This window comes from Miscanthus floridulus, chromosome 2 (assembly GCF_019320115.1).
Source record: "Miscanthus floridulus cultivar M001 chromosome 2, ASM1932011v1, whole genome shotgun sequence".
Taxonomy (NCBI): Eukaryota; Viridiplantae; Streptophyta; class Magnoliopsida; order Poales; family Poaceae; genus Miscanthus; species Miscanthus floridulus.
Genome location: NC_089581.1, coordinates 172,482,034 through 172,504,819, shown reverse-complemented (window position 1 = coordinate 172,504,819; position 22,786 = coordinate 172,482,034). Strand labels below are relative to the sequence as shown.

The window sequence follows — 22,786 nt, the reverse complement described above, 5'->3', positions numbered from 1 at the left end:
GGTTTTTGCAGTCTTGAGCACTACTGCTCGTCCGGCACCAGGGGAGTCGGCTTAGCCGACTGGACCAGTCAGCTAAGCCGACTAAATGGGGGAGCCGGCTAGGCCGATGGCTCGCCTCCTTCTCCGCATGTTTTCTTCACTATTTTGTTGCGCCATTTGATCTCCAACATGTCCAAGACATTTGTAACTTGTTGGAGATACCTACGAACCACGTCGAGACATTTTTTAGTGTCAACATATTCTTATACACAGAACTTCTCTCACATGATTCTACATTTTGAAGTTCCTCTGAAACAAAACTTCTAAAGTCGGATTATTCTGATTGTGGGAGATGACAAATGGTCCGATGAGAGAGGATGTCATCTTGTCATAAGCTGGTCTTGTCACTGTATTAGCACGTTCGCTTGTTGGTTTCAGCCTGGCCTTATCAGTTATGGTACAATATTTTTCTCTCACAATAAATCAGTCGTATAAACGAACACAAGCGACTTATCGAACCAGCGAACAGGTTGTATATGGTTTGGCTGTGGCCAATATTTTCCTAAACGGTAAACGGTCTTTACACGGTCAACTTTCGTTTAGTGTTTAGGTTGTTTATACAGTGTTTAAACGAAGTTAAACGGTCTACACGGTTTTGTACTTTTAAATATATATATGTGCATGCAAAAATTCAAGTATTTTAGCATTTATACATATTTATCCGAGTAAAAATCAATTATTTTGGTATGTATATATATTTATGTATGTGAAAAAAACAAATATAGATATTTATGCATGTAACATATCAAATGTACATATTTATAAATATAATAAACTTAAATATACGAATTTATCCATACAAAACTGAACTAGATTTGCTTAAACAGTCGTTTAAACAGCTGTTTAGTCCATTTAATACCGTTTATCTCCGTTCCATTTAGACCGTTTAGACCGTTTTTCCGTTTTTTGACCGTTTAAACGGTCAACTGTTTAATTTCCGTTTATCCCTAAACAAAACAGTTTACCGTTTAGTGGTCGTTTAATCGGACGTTTAGACCGTTTAGACGAACACCGTCTGTGGCACAACATAACAAGAAGCAAGTTGGAGATGCTTTTTAAGATTTTGTACCATCTCTAGAAAGCCCACTTGTAATTGCTGCCATGGAGCCAGTAAGGCCTTGTTTAGTTCCTCCTAAAAAATTTACACCATATCCTATCAAATGTCTGAACACATGCATGGAGTATTAAATATAGACTAAAAAATAACTAATTGCACATATTGCGACTACTTTGCGAGACGAATCTTTTAAGCCTAATTAGTCGAAGATTTGACAATAAAATGCTACGGTAATACATATGCTAATGATGGATTAATTATGCTTAATAAATTAGTCTCGCGGTTTACTGACAGATTCTATAATTTGTTTTTTTATTAATATCCGAACACTCCATACAACACCCGATGTGATATCTCAAAATTTTACACCCTGTAACTAAACAAGGTCTAACTTCTTTCTTATGTATGGCCACGTTATTTGTTAGCATGGCGACGATAAGTTGCAATTTGGTACATTCGGATTCACAAACCTAAAATTCTGATCCATGTTGCCTATCGATATGTTCAACAGAGCGCTCTTGTGTATAGCAGCAGCGGAAGATGATGCCTGACGGAACAAAGGCGAAACATCTACGTCTGGCTTGTTCGCTTGAACTTATCAGCTCGGCTTATCAGCCATAATATAGTATTTTTTTCTCACAACAAAACAACATCAGTAGATTTATCAGCCGTAAAAACCATTAGCTGGCTAATCTAAACTCGAAACAACCTGGCATTAGGGCCAGTTTAGTTCCACCCCATTTTGCAAAAATTTTCAAGATTCCCCGTCATATCGAATCTTTAGACGCATGCATGAAGTATTAAATATAAATAAAAAATAAAACTAATTACACAGTTTAGACGAAATCCACGAGACGGATCTTTTAAGCCTAATTAGATTATGATTGGACACTATTTATCAAATAACAACGAAATGCTACAATAGCACTTTGCCAAAAATTTTGGCATCCAAACGGTGCCTTAGATGAGCAGATGTACTATGCACTATGTTCTGTTTCCTTTTCTGAAAAGTAGTAGAAGTAGCAGAAACTGTCTGCATTGGGTTTTGTTTTTAACAGCTTCAAGTATGAAAATTTTGCCCACCACCCAGGCGGATTCAGCCTTAAAATTCGTTGCTGTCCACAGACTATCCATTGCATCCATGCGTCGCCGAGCATGGAACAGGGCATGCATCAGGGCGATCGATGACGACAGCGATTAGCGAGGCAAAAAAGCCGATGAATCAGCTGCTGGCAGTCTGGCACATCATCACAGCGATCGCCGATCGATCAGCGCAGCGGTAAGCCGGCGGAAATGCGCTCCGCGGGTCTCCACCCAGAGTCCCTACCCTGTAACCGCACAAGCCGCACAGGGATGGCTGTTGGCAACGAATAGGAGATGTCGGAAAGGAGAGGAACAAACGACCCTAGCTGCTTGCTTGCTTCCCATCACAAGTACACACCGTGCGTACCTATAGTTTTGCTGTGCTGTCAGCAGCCCACCTTTGCGCCGTGGGGGGTGAACGGCGCGCGACGATTGCAACGCAGGTACTCCAGGATGCAGCCGTGTCCGTGTGTCACGATCGCGTCCACAGACCATTGAGCACTGTTTAGCTTTTCTGTAATCTTCTGCCATATTATATTGCTAGGTAGCGTGTTCTTGCGTTGCTACGGAATAATTAAATTTTGTATACTAAAAACATACGGATCACACGATAAGATAACAATACTGTTAAATTAAATACTGATATCAAAGTGGCATTTAATTCAAAAAGCAAAGTTCATGAAATTAACACAGTCACAGAGAGCACGATGTTGCAGGCTCACAAACTCTATTGTATAGACTTTTTCGTGATACAACTAAGATAATATTTTATATCGGCAAAAAGAATTCTACGATATCTATTTCTTTCGTGCGTCAATAAATCTATGAATAAGTTCCGCTGCATCTCTATATAACCATGTACACACATGTTCGAGTATATATACAAATAGATTCATGCCCATGCGTTGCTACGGGACAGCAAAACATTTGTACTAAAAACACATGGATCGCACGATAAGATAACAATACTGTAAAAGTATATGACCGACGTTAAAGTGATATTTAATCTAAAAAGCTAAGTTCGTGAAATTTACATAGTCACATAGAGCGTGGCGTCGCAGGCTCACAAACTCTACTGTGTAGATCTTTCCGTGATGCGGCTAAGATCATTTTTTATACCGGCAGGAAGAGATTTTCGATATCCATTTCTTTCGTGCGCCAATAAATTCACGAATAAGTTCCACCACATCTGCATACCATCCTGTACACGGCGCTAGCAAGCGAATTAGCCACAACTTATGTAATTATGTTTATAATTAGCTCATATTTAGTCCTCCTAATTGATATCTAAAAATTCAATGTGATAGAGACTAAAGTTTAGTCTTAGGATCAAAACATTCCCTAACTCTCGACTCCTACTGGCTGCTCACTTGCACCACCATGTCTATGTGCCTGCACATATATACTCTAATGTCAGAACGTGTAAGATGGTATTTATTGTCCACTCTTTAAAAAAATCGTAACTTTAAGATTATTATTTGTGTATGCTGTAGGATTTAGATGCTTTGCACTCATCCATGAGAGTCGAAATTTTTGATACCATTATGATATCTAAGCTTACCAATCATACAAAAACGAACTTGATTGTTAAAATATTTTCAACACTGCTTTCATATACTCCCTCTGTCCCAAGATAGAATTTATTCTTGCTTTCTGATAAGTCAACTTTTTTAACTTCGACCAATTATATATAAAAGAATATTAATATTTATAATACATATTTAGTATCATTACATAGACCATTGAATATATTTTTATAATAAACTTATTTGAAGATATAAATGTTGCACGCATTTTTTATAAATCTAGTCAAAGTTGAGAAAGTTTGACCTGCATACATACCATAACGACTTATATTTCAGGGCGGAGAAAATATATGCTAATAGGAGTAGTCAACTGAAAGTCATTATAAACACAATAATACTTTTATATTATATGCTAATGGGAGCATATAATATACGCGGGGAATGGATCTATATACTAATGGTGGGAATATTCGTTTAAGAAATTGCAGAAGATTCACCAGTCTTACCATGTATAACCTGCACATCTTTTATTTGGCACCACTGATGTTCTAAAGAAGCAGCCACTTTTTAATTTTAGGTCTGCATGCTGGAAACACTAAACGTAATGACCAACCTCATTGAGTCGTCTTGCTTGATCTTTGCCAATTATCTTGCTTGAGCTTTGTGAATAAATTATACCATTGACAAAGACTAACACATAAAGAGGTAGAAGTTGCAAGAATAAAGCTAGGTGGCCTACTATGCACCCAGCCTAAATTTAATACCCTTCAAATTATGAACAATGCCGAGCGAGAGAGGGGCACCGCATGATTGTTTTCTTTCATGCATGTGGTCTCAGGTGATCGATTTGTTTCCTTCAAAGCTGTCGGGTACCTTAGAACGGGGTACCCCGAGCGAACAATCAAAAAGGTCGCTAAAGTCCCATAAAAAATAAAGTCAGAAGGTAAGCCGTGGGCCCCTCACCCGCCACGACCGAGCCCACTGGGCCCTCCTCCTCCTCACCTCGAGCCTCGAGCAGGAGGTCTCGGCATCCTGACATGAACTCCGCCTCGCACGAGGCTCTCTACGAAAGGCCTCGGCAGGGGGCGCATTCTCCGTATCGCGCGAGGCCTCTCGCTGCATGCCTCGGCAAGGAGTCCGATCTCCGTCTCGCGCCAGGCCTCATTCTCTGTCTCGCTCGAGGCCTCATTCTCCGTCTCGCTTGAGGCCTCATTCTCCGTGTCGCTCGAGGCCGGCTCGCCCGCAGTCCATCGCCCCCCGCCTCGACCGACCCTCCCGACAGCGCGTCATGTCTCATTAATGCTTCAACCACTCCCACAATCTCAGCCAGATGATGGCTCAACGCCACGGAATAACTGACGGGACTTGAGATTGCATCAGCGCCACATCGGCCGGGACAGGGCACGGCAGGGATTACCGGCCACTGTGTCCTAACGCTGTGTCCACAATCAGCGCCATACCGGTTGGGACAGGGTACGGCGGGGATTACCAGCCACTGTGTCCTAACGCTGTGCCCACGATCAGCCGCCCACTCGAGGCCTCGGCACTGTACACCAAGGTCTCAGCTATCTTGGGGTTCGCGCCTATCGAGACCCCTCCACTGTGGTGCAGCCTCGGCACCGACCAAGTCTCGGCCTTACGCACAATCCGTCCACAGTGGTTTGCACGTTCACCGCCGCACCCACTCCGAGGCAGTCTCAGGGCTCCCACGACGCACAGGATCGGATGGGACGACCATGCCGCCCCAGTGCTCTAAGGACGGACCACTCCGACGACCACGCCGCCACAGGAACAAGCTACAGGGTCCGGGCACGCCGCCTCTGTTCACACGACACCGTATAGTTAGCTCATGTACCGTCCTTGTCCTCCCTTCAGGCTATAAAAGGAGAGGACTTGGGCCATTTTAGAGAGAGGAGAACACCTAGTAATACACACACACACACATCCCGACCGCTGAAGAGCAACGTCTCAGACGGTCCACATGACACTTTGCCGATACCTAGGACTAGTTCCCTCTCTCCCCTAGCTTGTAACCCTTTACTACGAATACTTCGGTGCAAGAAATACAAGATCGACCTCTCAGACTGGACGTAGGGCCTCGATTGCCTGAACCAGTATAAACCTTATGTCTCTTTGCATCACCATCCGGAATTGGAAGCACGCAGAACAAATTCACTGGTTGGTTGAGGACCCCCCGGTCCGAAACACCGATAGTTGGCGCGCCAGGTAGGGGCCTCTGCGTGTTAGTTTCATCATCCCAACAAGTTCCGGATGGCATACCCCGTACGACCATTGCGTCTCAGCACCGTGGTCTGGTTTGGGAGCCTAGAGTTCATGTCTCTAGGGCATGAGTACGACATGGTACTCCTCACTCCTCGAGCCCCACTGTCCGATGATGAAGTTACGCACCGGCAGCCTAGGCGCAGGCGGCGCCCGGGCAGCCGCTCTCGCCGTGCTCGCCAGGCACGACGCGAGCAAGGCCACCCCGATGCTACGCGAATCTAGGGCGGCACGCCACTCCCCGCCGATATCCTACGATCAGCTATCGGCACAGGGTCCCTAGTTGGGGACCTGTCTAGCCTGAGCTTGGACAAAGGAAAATCGCCGGTGGCACACGGCGATGCCCAGTCGTCAAGCTTCGCTCCACCACTCCCTGAAGAACCGACCCCGACGGAGCAGAATCTGGCGACGGCACCATCCCCATACCCCTTTGGGTTGAGAAATGCCGCCGCCTCTTATGCCTACGCTTACACTGCCGCTCATGAGGATCCCTCGGAACGCCGCCAGTGCTTTGCTCTCGACCTGAGCACCCACGCCGACTCCTCAGATGAGGACGAGTCATGGCCCAGAGTGGATTTCTCCGGACTCCACGACCCTAGGGCTTTTGTGCCAGTTTTTGGCCGCAAGCGACTACTGCCTCGGCTACTCTGACTCCAACGACGAAGGCACCTACAACCCCCACTCGCGAGTGTTTTCACATCGGGCTCGGGATGCCAAGGGCGGGCAAAGAGGACAAGGCGGTAGGTAGCCGTTCCCCGCTTCACCCAGGTGCGAGCGCCGCCACACCTCCACGCACTGTCCTACTGGCCACACGAAATGAGAACGTCGCTCTTGCATGACCTCAGCGCCTAGACCTAGAACAGCTCCGTGAGCTCCAGGCCAAGGTCAAACAAGACCAACTCCTTCTGCAGCAGCTTCGAGACTCTCTCGAACAAGAACAGCGAGGTCGCGGCGAAGGCGGAGGAGCTCGACGGAGGGCCCGCGATGTGCATCACCGCATCTATGACGATGAAGGGAGTGAGCAACCCCCAGTCTTCAATCGCGCTAGCCAGAATGTCACGGTTGTGGCAATGCTGGTCCACGCAATGCCCGAGCCTTCTACCATGGAGGGGTGGTGGGTCTGCGGCAAGCTCTGGGATCTCCTAGAGACCGCCGCGGTTCAGCAGGCCGAGAGTTCCGCCTCCCGACGGCACGGGGGTGCCTCAAACCTGCCCACGGCACCGCCTCGGCAGGACAGGGAAGCCCTGGCTCATCCTGAGCCCGACCGAGCGCCGATAGCCCACAGGGTCCCCGTGCTTCTAGACCGCCTCGGCAATCGACGCGAGGTACAGGGAGACCATGAGGTGGTCAGCAGGCGACGATGCCATGACAACGAGGGGCCCGCTCGGGGCTACCACCCACACCGAGGTGATCGCTACGACAGCGGGGAGGACCGTAGTCCTTCCCCTGAACCGCCAGGCCCTCGGGTCTTCAGCAGGGCCATCCGTGCTGCTCTTTTCCACGCCCGGTTTCGGCAACCAGCCAATCTCGCGAAGTACAGCGGCGAGACCAACCCTGAACTCTGGCTTGCCGATTACCGCCTGGCCTGCCAGCTAGGTGGCATAGACGATGACCTGCTCATCATCCGCAACCTCCCCTTGCTCTTGTCAGACTCAGCGTGAGCCTGGCTCGAGCACCTTCCTCCCTCGTAAATCCACGACTGGCGCGACTTGGTTAGGGTCTTCATCAGGAACTTCTAGGGCACATACGTGCACCTTGGGAACTCCTAGGATCTTAAGAGCTATCGCCAGAAGCCAGACGAGTCTCTTCGAGACTTCATCCGGCGCTTCTCCAAACAGTGCACCGAGTTGCCCAGCGTCGGCGACTCAGAGATCGTCCAGGCTTTTCTCTCCAGCACCACTTGTCGGGACTTGGTTCGAGAGTTAGGTCAGAACGTGCCGTGCTCTACTGCCGCGCTCCTCGACATCGCCACCAGCTTCGCCTTGGGTGAAGAGGCTGTTGGAGCCATCTTCCCCGACACCAACACCAAGGGTAAGCGGAGGGACGAGGCCCTCGAGGCCTCAACCTCCCACCTCCCCAAGAGAAAGAAAAAGGGGCGCCTGAGGAAGCAGGAGGTCCTGGAGGCTGATCTGGTTGTGGTCGTAGAACACAAGAACCCCTAAGGCTTCAAAGGCCCTAGGCCCTTCGACGACATGCTCAAGAAACCCTACCCTTACCACTAGGGCCCGGTCAAGCACGCTCTCGAGGATTGCACCATGCTGTGGCATTACTACGCCAGGCTCGGGCTCCCCGACGACAACACCAAGCAAAAGGGTGCCGGCGGCCGGGACAAAGACAAGGATGATGGGTTCTCCGAGGTACGCAATGCCTTCATGATCTTCGGTGGGCCCTCGGCATGCCTTATGGCGCGGCAGCACAAGAGGGAACACCGAGAAGTCTTCTCGGTCAAGGTGGCCACCCCCCAGTACCTCGACTGGTCTTGAGAGGTGATCACCTTCGATCGAGATGACCACCCTAACCATGTTTCGAATCTCAGGCAGTACCCACTAGTTGTCGACCCGATCATCGGCAACACCTGACTCTCCAAGGTGTTGATGGACGGAGGCAGCGGCCTCAACATCCTCTACGCCAACACCCTAGAGCTCTTGGAGATCGACCGGTCGAGGCTCCGAGGCGACGTCGCACCCTTCCATGGCATCGTGCCAGGGAAGCGCACACGACCCCTCGGGCGCATCGACCTTCCCATCTGCTTTGGCACCCCCTCCAACTACCACAAGGAAGTCCTTACCTTCGAGGTAGTCGGGTTCGGGGGAGCCTACCACGCCATTCTGAGGCGGCCATGCTATGCCAAGTTCATGGCAGTCCCCAACTATACCTACCTCAAGCTCAAGATGCTAGGCCCCAGCGGTATCATCACGATTGAGTCCACATACAAACATGCATACGACTATGACGTCGAGTGCATCAAGTACACCGAGGCTCTTGCGGAGGCCGAGACCCTCATCGCCCACCTTGACCAACTCAGTGGCGAGGCGCCTGACTCCAAGCATCGCGCGAGGGCGTTCGAGCCCGCCGAGGCCATCAAACTCATCCCGGTCGACCCCGCCTGCCCCGACGACCGAGCACTGAGGATCAGCGCTACCCTCGACATCAAATAAGAAGCCGTGCTCATTGACTTTCTCTGTGCAAACGCCGACATATTTGCATGGAGTCCCTCGGACATGCCGGGCATACCAAGGGAGGTCGTCGAGCATGCCCTAGACATCTAGGCCGGATCTAGACCTACGAGGCAACGCCTGCGCCGCTTCAACGAGGAAAAGTGTAGGGCCATCGGTGAGGAGATACAGAAACTCTTGGCGGCCGGGTTCATCAAGAAAGTGTCCCACCCAGAGTGGTTGGCTAACCCCGTGTTAGTCAAGAAGAAAAATGGGAAATGGAGGATGTGTGTAGACTACATCGGTTTGAACAAAGCCTGTCCAAAGGTCCCCTTCCCATTACCTCGAATCGATCAAATCGTTGATTCTACTGCAGGGTGCGAGACCCTATCTTTCCTTGATGCGTACTCTGGTTACCATCAAATCAAGATGAAAGAGTCCGACTAGCTCACGACTTCTTTCATCACACCATTCGGCATGTACTGCTACATGATGATGCCCTTCGGCCTCAAAAATGCAGGTGCCATGTACCAGCGGTGCATGACCCAGGTCTTTGGCGACAACATTGGGCGGACCATCGAGGCCTACGTAGATGACATCGTGGTCAAGACCAGAAAGGTTGAGGGCCTCGTCGATGACTTGAGGATAACCTTCAAATGCCTTAGAGAGAAGGGCATCAAGCTCAATCCCGAGAAGTGTGTGTTCGGGGTCCTCCGAGGCATGCTCTTGGGATTCATAGTCTCGGAACGCGGCATTGAAGCCAACCCAGAGAAGGTCTTGGCCATAACTGGCATGGGACCAATCAGAGACCTCAAGGGAGTATAGAGGGTCATGGGATGCCTTGCGGCCCTGAGCCACTTCATCTCACGCCTCGGCGAAAAAAGTTTGCCTCTGTACCGACTCTTGAGAAAATCCAAGTGTTTTTCTTGGACTCCCGAGGTCGAAGAAGCCCTCGACAGACTCAAAGCACTACTCACAAATCCTCCCATCCTGATACCCCCGGCCATGGACGAGACCCTCTTACTCTACGTCGCCGCAACAACCCAAGTGGTCAGCGCTGCCGTAGTGGTAGAGAGGCAAGAAGAGGGGCATACTCTGCCCACCCAATGACCTGTTTATTTCATCAGCGAGGTGCTCTCCGAGACCAAAGCACGCTACCCCCACATCCAGAAGTTGGTCTACGCCGTGGTCCTGGCCCGGTGCAAACTGTGTCACTACTTCGAGTCACACCTAGTGACTGTGGTATCATCTTTCCCCCTGGGTGATATAGTTCATAATCGGGAGGCCTCGGGCAGGATAGCCAAATGGGCTGTCGAGCTTATGGGGGAAACCTTGACCTTTGCGCCTCGAAAAGCGATCAAGTCTCAGGTCTTGGCCAATTTCGTGGCTGAATGGACAGATACCCAACTACGACCTACTCAAATTCAGACGGAGTGCTGGACCCTGTACTTCGACGGATCCCTGATGAAGACTGAGGCAGGCGCGGGTTTGCTCTTCATTTTGCCCCTCGAAGTACACATACGCTACATGGTGCGGCTCCACTTTGCCGCCTCCAACAACATGGCCAAATACGAGGCCCTCATCAATGGCTTACAAGTCGCCATCGAACTTGGGGCGCGGCGCCTCGACATCTGAGGCGACACGCGGCTCATCATAGATCAAGTGATGAAGGAGTCAAACTGCCTCGACCCCAAAATGGAGGCTTACTGCAAGTTGGTACGACACCTAGAAGATAAGTTCGACGGTCTTGAACTAAATCACATCACGTGGAAGTACAACGAGGCCGCCGACGAGCTGGCAAAGATGGCCTCGGCATGGGCCCCGGTCCCCCTGAACATCTTCGCTAGAGACCTCCACAAACCTTCCATTGGATACACCTCGGCAATAGAGGAGGGCCCACCTGTGGAACCCACGGCAAAGCTTGATGCCCCCTCTGCTGTCGAGACCCCCTCGACCGAGCCTGAGGTCATGGAAGTCAACGTCGAGCCTCCGTAGACTGATCAGGACGTGGATTGGCGAGTCCCGTTCCTCGATTGGCTTGATCGGGGGGGGGGGGCTTCCTGACGACAGAACCGAAGCGCGACGGCTTGCGCGCCAAGCCAAGACCTACGCCCTCTACAATGACGAATTGTACAGGTGAAGTCCCTCCGGTGTCCTCCAACAGTGTATCAGTGCCGAGGCGGGCTAAGCTCTGCTTTGGGACTTACACGTAGGTGCCTGCGGGCACCATGCGGCGCCTCGGACGCTCGTAGGGAACGCTTTCCGCCAAGGAATCTACTAGCCGACGGCGGTCACCGACGCTACCAAGCTAGTATGCTCCTGTGAAGGATGCCAGTACTACGCTCGGCAGACACATCTCCCGACCCTGGCCCTACAAACCATCCCTATCACATGGCCATTCGTCGTGTGGGGGCTCGACATGGTCGGGCCTCTGCGAAAGGCCCTTGGGGGCTACACCCATCTACTGGCATCAATTGATAAGTTCTCCAAATGGATCGAGGCTCGTTCGATCAATTGAATCAAATCCGAGCAGGCGGTGTTGTTCTTCACTGACATTATCCATAGGTTTGGGGTCCCCAACACCATCATCACCGACAACGGGACACAGTTCACCGGCAAAAAGTTCCTGACGTTTTGTGATGACCACCACATCCATGTGGCTTGGTCGGTCGTAGGACACCCAAGGACCAACGGCCAAGTAGAGCGTGCCAACTGCATGATCCTACAAGGCCTCAAGCCAAGGATTCATAACCGGTTAAAAAAGTTTGGCAAGAAACGGCTCGCCGAACTCCCGTCGGTCATCTAGAGCCTGAGGAACACTCCAAGCCGAGCCACGGGATTCACGCCTTTCTTCCTAGTCTATGGGGCCGAGGCCATCCTCCCCACCGACTTGGAATATGGTTCCTCGAGGCTGCAAGCCTATAACGAACAAAGTAACCGCACCACCCGAGAGGACGCCCTTGATCAACTAGAGGAAGCCCAAGACGTCGCACTACTACACTCGGCCAAATACCAGCAGAGCCTACAGCGCTATCAGGCCCGACGTGTCTGAGGCCGAGACTTAAAGGTAGGCGACCTGGTGTTGAGGCTAGCACAGAGCAACAAGGGTCGCCACAAGCTGACCCCGCCATGGGAAGGACCGTACATCATCGCCCAAGTGCTGAAGCCCGGGACCTACAAGCTGGCCAAAGAGAAGGGCGAAGTCTTCACCAACGCTTGGAACATAGAATAGCTACGTCGCTTTTATCCCTAAATTTCCAAGCATTGTATATGTCGTTTCTCAAAATACAATTAAAAAGCGTTCTTTAGTTGGTCTAATTTTTTGAGAAACCCCCCGAGCCCATCGTAGGCCTCGGCAATATAGTAACATGGTAAGGGAGACTCGGTTCTACCTCGGCAGAACCAAGCTTCCCTCGGGGGCTAGATAGGGGACCCCCCCTAGGTGTCCCCTAGGTCCCACGCACCATTCTTCAGTTGTTTTCGCAAAAATTCCTACACCAAGTCCCTAGCAGGCTCTAACAAATCAGTTGTAAAAACTCCTTGGACTAAGGTCTGTTACCTAAGTAAGAGGCTGGTAGAGTCATGAGACGGCCTACGCCTCTGGGCTACGGCACTCCCTCACTACCTCTCGCTCATGGGACAGCTTAGGGCCCAAGGGGGTGTTTTGCAAACGAAATCTGATCAGGAGCAACAGAGGGCAGAGGCTCGGAAACATAAGAAAAACGACTAAGAAACGCAAATACTTCAAAAATAAAGGCCTCGATAGCCACAAGCGTTACGATACAAAAAATAACCCCTATTCTATTTTTACATAGCCCTCGGGGCCCAGATCAAGGCTCAGGGCCTTCAGCACCGACAGATGGTAGGGGAGGAACCACCTCCTCTTCGAAGAGCATCACCAGCGCCGTGCCAGGGCCTTCCACTGCCTCCATCAGCTTCGTGACCGCCACGTCGACCACCTCTTCATCATCAGGCAGAACATAGCCATCACTGATGGCCGGGAGGTCAACACCAAGGTAGTGAGAGGAGATGATGGCCAACGCTCGCTTGACACCCGTGTGCAGCGCCCCTTGGAGCCGCTCGCGCATCTGGCTGCTCAGCGCAATCAAGCGGCTCCCAAGGGAGCTGCCTGACTGAACTCCCTCGACCTCCAAGGCCTCGCAGGTGGAAAGGGCAGCACGTTTCAGCACCTCGTGCTCCCCGATCTCGGTCTCGAGCACCGTCTGCACCGCGCTAGAAGCCTCAGTGGCCCGAATGATCTCCACCTCTGACTCTGCACCACGGAAAATGGAATGAGGTTGAGCGAGAGAAAGAACAACCTAAGTTAGGGACAGAAGCCCATGGAACTCACCCTTGGCCTTCTACTCCCAGCGTCGGGTCTCGGCCTGACAGGCCTCGGCCTTCTCCTTCAACCGCTAGGCCTCGACCCGAGAGGCCTCGGCCGCCCTAGAAGCTTCACTTCCTAGCTCTGCGTCATACAAGGAAGTCAGGGAGCGAACATAAGGAAAAGGAAACAAAACAAGGGGACTGGAACTCATCGTCGACCGTCCCCTTCAAAACCATAGCCTCGATTTGCGAGGCCTCAACCGTAGCAAGGGCCTCGTTCAGAGCGCCTTTTTTCAGCCAGTGTGCACTCTCCTCTGCCCCTAGCTGCCCGACGAGGGCCTTGCCTGAGGCCGTTGCTTCTTTGGCCTAGGACCTAAAGGCATCCTGATCGCTGACCGCACGGGTAAGCTCCTCCTCTAGCTCCTTGACCCGTGCCGCCAAAGGGGTGAGCTGCGTCTGGGCCGTGGCCGCCTCGACCTTTGCGTCAGCACAGCGAAGACAAAGGTCCTCCACCTCCATGCTTCGCGTCGATAGAAGCTCATTAGCATCGGCAAGAAGGCCCTTCTACCGCTGAAGCTGGTCCTAGATGCCCCTCTCCCACCGGAGAAAGACTGACTTCCTGAGGGATCGGGTGTCGAGCTCCTAAGGAAGCAGAACAGAGGTCATCGATTGCGACAAAACCGTGAAAAGAACGACGTCACGCGAGAAAGGAAAACGCGAACCTGGGCGACTTCGGGCAGTTCGTCGACCACCATGGACAAGGTCATCCGCAGCGACCGCTCCACCAGCTGGCGGTATTGCTCGAAGGTGCCCCAGCGCCCGCCCTCGGCTGCGTCCTTGAGGGCAAATAGAGGCTCCCCCTTAGGGTCATCCCGGCTCTACCACAGTACCCACGGGTGGTCCCACCCGCAAGGCTCGGGTCGCGCCTGCACGAGGGCTGAACTTCCCTCGTCCAAGATTGGGGCCTGCTATTCCACGGCACCAGCATCCTCGGCGTCGACCACCTCCTGTGCCTGGGAGGTATCATTGGAAGAGATTGGATAGACCTCTACCTCCCGGGCGCTCTCTCGCAACAACGGCGGCCCCTGAGCCAAGGGCACCACCGAGGCCTCTGTCGCCTTCATCTCCGCCTCCTGGACGGACGGCCCCACCGCCATTACGATGGCCTTGGTGATCTCGGGGGCTCCAGCCCCCACAATTATGGCCTCAACGGCCTCGGGGGCTCCAGCCTCCGCCATCGTGGCCTCGGAGGACGTAGAAACACCGGCCGCGGTCACCGCGGTCTCGGCGGTCTTGGGCGCCCTGTCCTCCATCACCTCAGCCTCGAAGACCCCGGGGGCCTCGACAACCAAAGGCACGCCGGCCCCATCCAACTCGTGAGCCCCACCCCCATGGTATGGGAGCGATCCCTCTCTCGTCAGTGTAGGGGCCGCCTCGGCAGCCCCTCCTTGGGCGGTCGGTTCTTTCAGGTTGACCCTCACCGACGCCGCGCTGCGGTGGATGGTGGCTTGTGCCTCCGCCACCCAGGGGGTGGAGGAGCCTGGGCTCGCCTTAAGCGCCTTAAGGGGCGCCATGGGAAGGTCGTCCGTAGGCTGCTTTCGACTAAGGAAAATTAACCTACAGGGTCAGCGCAAGACCAAAAAAGCGAACGGAAGGCACTATGACCCTGTCAAAAATACACTTACTTTGAATGGGGTGGGAACCGCTTCGCCACGACAAACCTCATCTACAACGGCAGAGGCGGTGGCAGAGGCGTCGCCTCCGTATCCATCGGCACCGGTCGATCCTCAGCGGACCTTGGCGCCCCTTCGGTCCCCTGTAGGGGCGGGGGCGTCGCCTCCACCGCCACCTGCTCCACCACGGCCGCCGAGCCTACCGGGCTGATGGCGCGTTTGCCTAACGCCCATGCCTCGGGCGTGTCGGCCTCAGCCCCGGAGCAGGCAACCGCCGTCCTCGAGTCCGCTTCTCCGCCCCCTCCTGGGGGTGCCGGACTGCTTGCCAACGCCCCAGGCACCACCTCCACTACGTCAGGGAGGTGGTCCAGGGGACCTCGCCCCCCTCGCCCTCGTCATCCCCGTCCAAGGCCTCCGTCGACAGCGATAGCGATGGGGATTCCTCCAACAGGAGGCCATCTTTCCTTTGTTGACGGCGGCGCTAATCTAACCCTTCGCGCGTGAGAATTTACCTCATGCGCTTCGCCATCTTGGCGTCCTTCCGTGTCTTCTACGCGTCGGCGTGCGCCCGGTTGATTGCCCGCCACCTCACATCCTCGGGAACGAGCGGCGGAGAGGAGCACACGTCCCTCATCCCCTGAAGGAACGACAAACGCGCATGAGGGAACAAGGGGTAAGGGGAGACTGAGGAGGTTCAGATGCTACAGCGGCACACGACTTACCAGCGAAAGGAACCCCCGCGACGGCCGCATCGCGATAGGGGTCAAGTTGCCGCCCCTCAGCTTCGCCTCTACCATCTTCCCCACCCGACGAAGAATTTCCTCGTCGGAAAGGGCAGAGGAGGACATCCGGGTGCCCTCAATGGGCTCACCCGGCTTCATCTCGAACAGCTGCCGCCGCCGAGCCATCAGCGGCAGCACCCTCTGGCAGTGGAAGGCGGCCATGACCACAGCCACGGTGAGGCCATGGCCCCACAGCCTCGCCAGCCCCTCCAGGAGCGGCTCCAGCTTGGGCTGGTCGACCTTCGGGACACCCCACTTCCATCTCTCTGGGCAACTCCCCACAATCCGCCTAGTGTAGGGGGAAGCCCTCCGTCGTCGTTGTAGAGGTAAAACCAACTCGTGTACCACCGGCGGTTGGAGGACGTGAGTTGGGCTGGGATGTAGAGGTGCAGGCGGTCCTAACGCACTTAGAGAGTGCAGCCTCCGGCCCTTGCCACCTTCCTCTTACCCGACGTACCCGTCGGCTTGGTAGTATGCCCCACCCGGAATAGATGAAGCCACAACTCCTAATGGGGAGCGATCCCTAAATACCCCTCGCAGATGGCAACAAAGATAGCCGCCTGAGCAATGGAGTTGGGATTAAAATTGTGGAGTTCCACGCCGTAGTAGTGTGGGAGCGCCCGCATGAACCGGTCCGTCGGGATGCTGAGGCCGCGCTCGTGGAAGGAGACGAAGCTCACGATGTAGCCGTCGCGAGGCCTCGGCTCCGGCTCACCGTACGGAGCAATCCACTCCGACCTGGTGGGGTCTGTCACCGGGCGGAGGAGTCCACCGTCGACAAGCGACTGGAGCATCTCCTCGGTGACGTCCGACGGATCCTAGTGGTCTGCCTCGACAACAACGATGTCGCCGGCCATGGGTGCAATGGAGGAATCAGGTGCGGCGGTGAGTTTTTTCTCTCTCTCCCACGCTCTCGCTTTTTTCTTGCTTTCTCCCTAGGCTCGCTCCTCTCTCCTCTTCTTCCCAGCACTCGCTGCTCTAGCGACGGCTCGATGGAGGCGTTGCTAATGCAGGCAAGGTAAGACGAGGAGGGGCGAGACTCTTTAGGTATTTATGCTGGGAGGAGGAGAAACGAACGGGCGACAAAATCAAGGAGGTTTTCCCCTGATCTGGCGCAGTTAACCACGAGCCGATTTCGCCAGCCCACGCGCCCACGTCTCCCGCATTAAATGCGAGGATAGTTACGTCCCATCCACCATGTCACGCTTGGCCACTACGGCAGCAGGCGTCGTTTCGACTCCCCCTGAAACCGCCTCAAAAGGCGCGCCGCCTGTGCCGAGCCAATAGGGAAGATATTCCCTATGGCCTATTTCTTTCGTATGAAGGAACCGGGCTCTGAACCTATTACGATTCAGGGGTTCGAAGGCTGGGCCCCAAAGGGCTTCGACTGCCGCCTCAGGATAATAGAGTCAGGGGCGACCGCGGGCGAGCCCATATGGGGCCGAGGCCCAAGCAAGCGAAATGCTTGGGACGCCCAAAGTCGTGTCTGAGACCGGAGGAAAGTCTCCGAATGGGATCCCATCGTAGGGAGGCACCGAGCCACCAAGGCCCAGTGAACGGCCTCGGCACCCACTAGAGATATCCTCTGGTACTCTTGGAGTGTGTCTCTGGACCGCTAGCCGTCCCCTAGTGAACAGGGTTCGGGCCTCCAGTTGGACTACCCGATAACAGCTCACTGGAAGTGCCACCGCTCGTGCCCGCCGAGGGTAGCGAGGCACATTCCACCCCTCCTTCCGAGCGAAAAGGAAGCGTGAGGGTCGCACAAAAAGTCAGGGGAACCCCTGATAGCCTTCTCGTTTTATGCAGAGGCTAGGGGGCTCTTCCTGCAACCTTACCGAGACCCAGCGACCCCAGCTCGCACTCAAAGGGGCTCAGCAAAACAAACCCTCATTTCGAGCGAAAAGGAAGCGTGAGGGTCGTACAAAAAGACAAGGGAGCTCCTGACGGCCCTCTCACCCTGTGCAGAGGCTAGGGGGCTCTTCCTGCAAATACGCCGAGACCCCACAACTCAGGCTCGCGCCCAAAAGGGGCCTCGACAAACAAACCCTCACACGCGAGGGGCGTATAAAAAGTCAGGGGAAATCTCGACGGCCCTCTCGCTCTGCGCAGAGGCTAGGGGCTCTTCCTGCAACCTTGCCGAGACCAGAATGGGCTCGGCAAACAAACCCTCCGTCCAAACGAAAAGGATATGTGAGGGTCGGATGAAAAAGTCAGGGGACCCCCGACCGCCCTCTTGCTCCAGGCGGAGGCTCAGGGGCTCCTCTTGCACCCGAAGACCAAGACAAACAGTCCAAGCCCACGCTAGATGTTTCATTACAAAACACGATAAAGGGCACCGAGCCCGTTACGGTCCAGGAGTTCGAAGGCTGGGCCTCCAAGAGGTTTCGACAGCCGCCCCAGGGCAATAGAGTCAGGGACGACTTGAGGGCGAGCCTACGAATGGCCTAGGCCCGAGCGAACAGTCGCTCGGGGCGTCCTAAGTCGTGTCCGAGACCGGTAGGGAAGTATCCGAATAGGATCCCACCGTAGGGAGGCACCGAGCCACCGAGGCCCAGCGAACGGCCTCGGCACCCACTAGAGAAACCCTTTGGTACTTTTGGAGTGCGTCTCTGGACCGCTAGCCGTCCCCTAGCGAACGGGGCTCGGGCCTCCACTCGGACTACCCGATAACAGCTCATCGGAAGTGTCCACGCTCGTGCCCATCGAGGGTAGCCTAGCATATTCCACCCCTCCTTCTGAGTGAAAGGAAGCATGAGGGTCATACCCAAAGTCAGGGGGCCCCCTGATGAACCTCTCGCTCTATGCGGAGGCTAGAGGGCTTTTTCCTACAGCCTCGCCGAGACCCCCGCAACCCGAACTTGCGCTTAGGGGCTCGGCAAATGCAATAAGAACTACTCGTTCAAACACAAAAATAAAAAAGCCCCTGGAGGAGTAACTCCACTCCTCCAGGGCCTCGGGGGCTACACCCGGCGGGTGAGCTCGCGCGCACCCACCAAAACCCCAAGATACAAAACCCAATTCCTACAGGAGCGAGTACGAACCAAGCCTAGGCGAACCCTCAGGGAGAGTGCACGCACTCCCTCGGAGGCTCAGGGGCTACTATCGGGTACCTTAGAACGGGGTACCCTGAGCGAACAATCAAAAGGGTCGCTAAAGTCCCATAAAAAAATAAAGCCAGAAGATAAGTCGTGGGCCCCTCACCCACCACGACCGAGCCTACTGGGCCCTCCTCCTCCTCGCCTCGAGCCTCGAGCAGGAGGTCTTGGCATCTTGACATGAACTCCGCCTCGCGCGAGGCTCTCCACGGAAGGCCTCGGCACGGGGCACATTCTCCGTATCGCGCGAGGCCTCTCGCGGCATGCCTTGGCAAGGAGTCCGATCTCTATCTCGCGCGAGGCCTCATTCTCCGTGTCGCTCGAGGCCGGCTCGCCCGTAGTCCATCGCCCCCTGCATCGACCGACCCTCCCGATAGCACGTCATGTCTCATTAATGCTTCAACCACTCCCGCAATCTCAGTCGGACGATGGCTCAACGCCATGGAATGACCGACGGGACCTGAGGTCGCATCAGCGCCACACCGGCCGGGATAGGGCACGGCGGGGATTACCGGCCACTGTGTCCTAACGCTATGTCCACGATCAGCGCCATACCGGCTAGGACAGGAACGGCGGGGATTACCAGCCACTGTGTCCTAACGCTGTGCCCACGATCAGCCGCCCACTCGAGGCCTCGGCACTGTACACCAAGGTCTCGGCTATCTTGGGGTTCGCGCCTATCGAGACCCCTCCACTGCGGTGCAGCCTCGGCACCGACCAAGTCTCGGCCTCACGCACAATCTATCCACAGTGGTTTGCACGTTCACCGCCGCACCCACTCTGAGGCAGTCTCAGGGCTCCCACGACGCACAGGATCGGATGGGACGACCATGCCGCCCCAGTGCTCCAAGGACGGACCACTCCGATGACCACGCCGCCACAGGAACAGGCTACAGGGCCCGGACACGCCGCCTCTGTTCACACGACACCGTATAGTTAGCTCATGTACCTTCCTTGTCCTCCCTTCAGGCTATAAAAGGAGAGGACTTGGGCCGTTTTAGAGGGAGGAGAACACCTGGTAATACACACACGCACACATCCCGCCCGCTGAAGAGCAACGTCTCAGACGGTCCACACGACACCTTGCCGAGACCTGGGACTAGTTCCCTCTCTCCCCTAGCTTGTAACCCCCTACTACGAGCACTTCGGTGCAAGGAATACAAGATCGACCTCTCAGACTGGACGTAGGGCCTCGATTGCCTGAACCAGTATAAACCTTGTGTCTCTTTGCATCACCATCCAGAATTGGGAGCACGCAGAACAAATTCACTGGTTGGTTGAGGACCCCCCGGTCCGAAACACCGACACCGGCGCTCCGATCTGGCCTCCACTTCCCCTCTCTTGCGCTTCAATCTCAGCATACACTGCGCCTTTGAGCACCGTGAGGGCCCCCTCTGCTGTTTCCTTTGCTCTTGGTTGTTTGTGCCCTTCAAGTGCTCGATGAAATGCTCAAAGGGCTCTGCTTGCTAATTTTGTATCCGTTCGGCCAGTCATTAGCTTATCATACTGTCCCGTACTTGATCATTCAGCTATTTATGGAGTAGTTTCGTCGGGTGCAGCCGAAGGCTCCAGGCGGACACCTACTCATGTAAATCAGTCACATCACACGGAGGTAATTTTGTCATTACTGTCTCCATGTCTTCAGTATGCATGTACATAAACATCCATTAGTTTTGCTTTCTGGCGTAGGTAACGTTACCAATAAATAACCAGACAACGCTCAGCCCTTATTTAGTTCGCGAAATTTGGGATTTTGGGCTACCGTAGCACTTTCGTTTTTATTTGGCAATTAGTGTTTAATCATGGACTAATTAGACTCAAAACGTTCGTCTCGTAATTTCCAACCAAACTGTGCAATTAGTTTTTTTTTCGTCTATATTTAATGCTTCATGCACGTATCGTAAGATTCGATGTGATGGGTACTATAGCACTTTTTGAGAAAAGTTTTCATGAACTAAACAAGGGCTCAGTCCTCTACCTCAGCTTTGCATTTATCAATGCCGATTTTCAGAAGCCCTGCGCGTCAACATATAGGTTTTACTGTCGGCTTCGCATTTATGGATGCCAATTTCAGAAACCCTGAGCCAGTGGTTCAGCGATGCATGGTTTTACTTACGTCACTTTGTTTCAAAGTAATATACCAAATAGGTTCATGATTTGTTTTATGATTTATTCATTCAGGGACTCCATCGGGTTGTTTATCGTACTGTCCTTGGCCCTCCAGCTGCTGCCAGAGTAGTTCCTTCAATTATGGATAAACGCCGCAAGCGCAGAGCTACTCATATACATCAGCCGCAAAGAGGTGATGCTGTTACCGTCAAGGCTCATGATTACATTTATTTTGCTGCTTCAATGCCTGCCTTCAGTATGCATATACATAAACTTTCATTTGGGCCATGTTTAGTTCACCCTAAATTTTCAACTTTGACACTAGATTCCCCGTCACATCAAACTTGCGGTACATGCATGGAGTACTAAATGTTAACGAAATCAAAAACTAATTGCACAGTTTGGTTGTACTCTGCGAGACGAACGTTTTGAGCCTAATTAGTCAACGATTAGACAATTATTATCAAATCCAAACGAAACGCTACAGTATACTACAGTGTTTTTGGCGGCGCCAAATTCAGGCAACTAAACATGACCTTGTTTTCCTTTGTGATATAGGCAGCGGTACCAATGAACAACTACCTGCCATTGCTTCATCCGCGTCACCTTCGGATTCAGGTCTCAGAACCCCTGCGGGTCTGGCGACGGCTAGGTGATTCCGTATTTAGATATTTAGCCTCCTGTGATGTTGCCTACCGCTATGTCTCTGATGTCAAGTTTTCAATATCCATAAAGCATTAATTAACATTGACGAAAGTAGGTTTCTACCTCTACCCAAACAATCAATAATTTGGCCCTGCACCTTAAAAAGTTAGCACATCGGTCCCATGTGTTTACAGCAGCCTGCTATAATCCCATATTGTACACGGTTTACTGAAAGCTCATGCAGCCTAAATGTTCATTCCGTTTATGTCTATAATTCTTGCTGGCCTATAGATTAGTGTGGAGCCTCCCCTGCATGTTCCGCCGTATCGCAATAGGAATGCTATACAGGTCTACAACCCATTCTTTGAAAATGGTCACGAAAAAAAGAAAGAATTTCAAGCCACTTATATATCGGATTTACCCATTACTTTTTCCTCCATGCTTTCTCTCCTCAATGTTATTTTGTTGGCAGTCCTGCTTTTTTAACCACTGCTATGAAGCTCACTATATGTATTTGCGACATGGTATAGCCTGACAGGACCATATGGCTCATGAAGCGACTTAAATATTCGAGTGTCTTTTTACTGCAATACAGAGTCTTATCGGTCCATCCATGTTTCTGCCTCCGTGCTCCGTCACATGGTGTCATGGTCAGTGTACACCCAACCAAATATCCGTAAGTTTAATGTGTAACTAATCTCATCAACATGAGTCGCACTACAATTATTAATTTTTCAGATCGCTAATCTTCAGAAACACTGTTTTTTATTGGGTGCATGATCAAAGCATGCTTGCTGAAAAACATATCCTATTTCAGCTTCAAGGCTGGCTGTGACAAGGTAATGATCTGAGCATCGTTAATTTCATAGTTCGATGCTTTCCTCATTAGGATTTCAGCAGGCGTATCATCATTTTTTCCCTGTTGCTATAGAACAATTGGAAGATTCTGTTGTCTTAAAAAACTACGATGATCTCTTTGGTTGCCTCTTTCCTGTATGGTTCCGTAATTGGAAGAT

At 52.8% G+C, this 22,786-nt stretch overlaps 1 long non-coding RNA gene across 1 annotated transcript; it reads left to right on the top strand.

Annotated features, from left to right (window-relative positions):
- The first annotated feature begins 20,982 nt into the window (after positions 1-20,982).
- LOC136535720 (uncharacterized) lies at positions 20,983-21,744 on the top strand. The gene is made up of 3 exons (XR_010779041.1): positions 20,983-21,050; positions 21,198-21,318; positions 21,684-21,744. It is a non-coding gene; the product is annotated as an uncharacterized lncRNA (long non-coding RNA).
- Positions 21,745-22,786: the final 1,042 nt, after the last annotated feature.